Source organism: Mastomys coucha, chromosome X, assembly GCF_008632895.1.
Source record: "Mastomys coucha isolate ucsf_1 chromosome X, UCSF_Mcou_1, whole genome shotgun sequence".
In the NCBI taxonomy this organism is placed as follows: domain Eukaryota; kingdom Metazoa; phylum Chordata; class Mammalia; order Rodentia; family Muridae; genus Mastomys; species Mastomys coucha.
The window spans coordinates 112,170,884-112,175,328 of record NC_045030.1 but is presented as its reverse complement, the minus strand read 5'-3'; the positions used below and the strand labels follow the sequence as shown (position 1 = coordinate 112,175,328).

The 4,445-nt window shown below is 31.1% G+C and overlaps 1 protein-coding gene across 10 annotated transcripts in view; it reads right to left on the bottom strand.

Moving 5' to 3' along the window:
• The window catches only part of Dach2 (dachshund family transcription factor 2), a 494,899-nt gene that overhangs the window by 489,215 nt on the left and 1,239 nt on the right, over nt 1–4,445 (bottom strand). The window lies entirely within an intron of this gene.

Sequence of the window (4,445 nt, the reverse complement as noted above, 5' to 3'; positions counted from 1 at the left end):
GAATATCATTAATACATAATTGTTTTGCTTTTGGGACTACTTTTAGCCATAAATACAATATAGTCAGTTTTAGATCAACTGGATTGTTTTTAAAGATATTTGAAATACGTAGAGTGAATAAATCCAAATCATATGTATCTTTGTAAACAAGATAAAATGCAACTGGAGATGTATATTACCAACTGAAATGTATTGTGATTAGAGATTCTCAGAATTATACTCATCTGCAAGAAGGTTTGTTTTTAAGCATCTACACAAAATAAGAGTTTTCGAAATAGAACCAAATAACACAAATTTGATAATATCTACTTCAAGTATTAAGAAGTTCTTACATAAAAAGCATATAAAATTTTAATGTCAGAGAACAACAGCATTCTAATAATCTATTAACAATCACGTACCAGGTGTGTACTGAGAATAATATCATACATAAAACCCCAAATATGTACTACTCTATCACAAGCATTACCTAAGATAAAGATAGGTATTTGAGGTAAACATGGTCAGTCAGTTACTGGAGTATCTAGCTAAGTAAAAAATGTAGGCAGAAGTGTATGGTTAAAATGAAGGTAATCATTAAAGTTTTGTACACTGATATATGACTGCATTGCTATAGTTGTTATATTAGCACCATCCGTCTAACACAAAACTGAGGATTTTTGTCTAACTGGCTGGTTTTAAGAAACAATAACTGCCTCATCACCACTCTATGAAATAAGAGACATGTATTCATTGTCCAGATTTATTTCTATAACATTTTTATCATTTGTGAAACTATCTGTAATACAGAGTGCCAGTCCTGAAAAGTTATACAAGCTCTTTAAAAACTTGATGATGCTTAATTTTATTATAAATGCAAAGCAACAGTTTCAAGTTAACTATATTACTATACAGATCATGAACTCTAAAGGATACGTCAAGATTGAGTGCAAAGCCAAATTCATTGAGTGCCTATAATAAACATCTTTCTCCTGTTTAAGAATAATTTAAATATTATAAGTGTCAGTAAATTCACATAAAATTATTCCAACATCAAAACACCTATATGTTCAGTTTATATGTTGTCAAATAAAATATAGGTGAACATTGTGAATTTTAATTGCAAAAGCAAACTTTTATTTGAATAATGTTAAATCATGCCTCCAAATAATTATTGCAATGTTGTCTTAATCATACACTCTTATTTCTACAATCATCTTTTTAACTATACTTGAGACTGAATAACATGTAATTAATTGCTTCCACAATGAAACCAACTGCTGATGCTGAAACCTGACAATGTAAGTTTTATGTAAGCAAGTAGATTAAAAAGAGATATTACTAAAATATATTGGTTGATTTACATATTTACTAAGAATGATTTGTCATTTAGTGTATAACTGCTGGTATGCTCGGGACAATGTAGTAAGGAAGATCCAGTACACAGAATGAAGACTTTAGACATATGATATCTGAATTTGCCTTTCCGTGGCATTAAATTTTCCAAGTTTTCCTGTAAAGGAAAACAAAAAATGTTTTTTAAATCTAAAAGAAGGTATTTTCCATTTGGTTTGGGGATCTTTAAAATCATCAGTTTCTTAATAATCACCCAAAATAATATCTTCACTATTCAGTTTCAGGTAAAACAGCATGGAGAGAAATGTTGTACAACCCTTTGCAATGATGTAAAGCTTAACTTACCTAATAGAACAATATATGACCAGGAGTTTTGTTGTACTACTCTCTAGTAGTTGAAGTGTACATTATTTCACAACTTTTTTTCTGAGAAGACAACTTTGAATGCTTCAGTAATTAAAGCATATGACACTTAATAGAGTTCTTATCGTTCTTATCATGACTCAGTACTATGAAGTATGCATATATATGTATGAATGCATATATATATATATATATCACTCACGTTTCTTCAGTGTGAATTGCACTAAACTATATCAAAAAGCTACCTCAAGCAATATATTAGGGTTTATGAAAATCAGAAATTTGAAAATGATCCACTTTATGTGAGATAACATAGAAAACAGTATAAATTAAAAACACTCTAGTCAGAACACATACTTTTCACCATGCATTTAACAAAGAAGTAGAAGTCTGTTCGAAAATCATGAAAAGATAATTGCCAATAGTACCATTACAAAAATAGGTCTTCAACACTATCTTATAAAATTTTATCCATCAAAATGAGTGTCCACTCAACTGAATGTGCACTCTTTTTCTTCTCTTTTCCTTGTACTTATCTCTTCCCTCACCTTCAGCTCAAAGAGGTAAGTCAAGAATCTTTACAAACAATCCTCTTTAGGCTAGTCTACATTGACAACATCACTTATCTTCTTGGGTATGTTTATAGGATCTCCCCCTCCATCTTCCTCTCCTTATGACATAATTCTGCTCTTTACTGCATTTCTCTTTTCTTACCGTGTCTCACCTACTTTATGATTTCATCCTGAGCCTAGTGCCTTTGTATACTTCTCACATCTCTTTTTACTGAATTAAAAAGTGACAGAAATAGTGTTTACCTAAACACTAACTTCAGATTGCATTTAAAACCATAGATTTCGTAAACAATGTTACCTAGAGTAATGAAGCACTTTTCATAAGAATCATATTTTGCAGTTTTATTAACATATTTATGAGAGCCTTTGCAGCAAGAGAATTTGCTAATTATCACTAATTAGATTTTTCAAGTAATTGTACTTTTTCCCTATTTAAAAATTAATATATATATATATATATATATTATGTGTATTTCTGTCTAGTACCTTTCCTCACTTCTTTATGTGTTGTAACCATAAAATGGATTTCATAATTTTTACAATTATATATTTCAATACTTGCAAACAATTATTCAAAACATATTATAAAATGCAATAGAATGTACCACCCATTGTATCACAACTATATTTTCCATATTAAATACTTTTCTATCACAATTTTACAAAACAGTCAAGTAGAAATGTTAGCTATGCAAATGGTAAGAAATAAAGCTTAATCAGACTAAAATTGTAACTTAAAACATATTGTAACAGGATCGCGAAATAGTATAGAACAACCTGTCTGTATGTAAGTAATTTATCATTTATGTCTTTGGTACATCTCGTTAAAATTTTTTTTAAAAAGTTCGTATTTATAGAAAAAACATCAAAGTCACAATAAAATAATAACATTTTTTCTGAGAGTGAAACTCATAAAATAAATATTTCTCAAGAATGAGAATATTAATTATTGAAAAAAGGGGAAAAGGGTCCCTGTATAAAATTTTCGGTCTAGGAATAACAATTTGGGGGAGGAAAATGATGAAGAAGAAAAGGGAAGGAAAAAATGAAGAGAGTGAGAGGGAGAAAGAGAGAGAAAAGATGAATATGGCCTTTTCTCTCTGTAATTATTTTTCAAGTGAGTGTATCTGATATCAATAAATGAATCACATGGCCTCCATTAGAAATTCTGGTAACTCACTGAATTTGTGGATTAGTAATATTCTTTGTAATCAAAATGAAAAAAATTCTGTTTTCTATAAAATATTTCTATTTTTTAAACCCATAATGTTGTCTTGTATTGAGAGAGGCTTTTGTCCTTTGTGTTTTACAGTCATCTACCTTAAGAAAGTTCACTTTATAAGCCAGGTTTTTAATCTTTACATGGGAATCAGGTAGGAGTTTCCCTCTGAACTGGGTTCTGTTTACTAGCTTGTACAGTTGCTCAGAAGGAACAAGAAAAGGTTCTCTTGTAAGTTCTATAGCAATATTTTGCTTATTGCACTAGTAAGCAACAGTTTGCCTATTAGTTATCATCAGTACATCTCTGCTAAAGACAGCAATTTAGATTTTACAGCAGACATGACAATGTAGTTGCAGTTTCATTCCTCAGATCCAGAAATGCCATCATTTAAAGTTGTATTGTGAGACTAGACCTCAGGAGAAGTTCTTTATAAAATGATCAACCATGCTGCTGTTTTACAGCAAAGCTCTTTCCTCCTGTTTCATTGTAATTTCCTGATTTGTATAATAATCTCATGTGTAAAATGGTTACTTTCCTGAGATAGTATCAAACTGGAGATGAAGTAAACACTAAGATTGCTAATCTATATTTTTGAATGTTAAATAATTCTCAACGGTTTCCTTTCCTAAAATTTTATTCAAAACATCAAACACAAGTTGCTTCTAAGTGCACATGAACACAGTCTCCGATGCACTTTAAAACTGTGATACCAAGGAGGTACATGTATGACTTGGGAAGGTGGCTATTATTATTTAAACAATCCTCTCTTGGGGGAAATGGGATCCTTCCAACTAACTGGTTTGTCTGAGGTGGAGGAGCTGGCTCATCCTCTCAAAACAACAGCAACAAAGCCTACTAACTTCTACACCAAGCCTCAGCCTAGTCTGAGCCCCAGCATTCCGTGCCCCACATTAACCTCTGCAGGTGGTCCAAGAAGGAGGATTCCAGGAAAG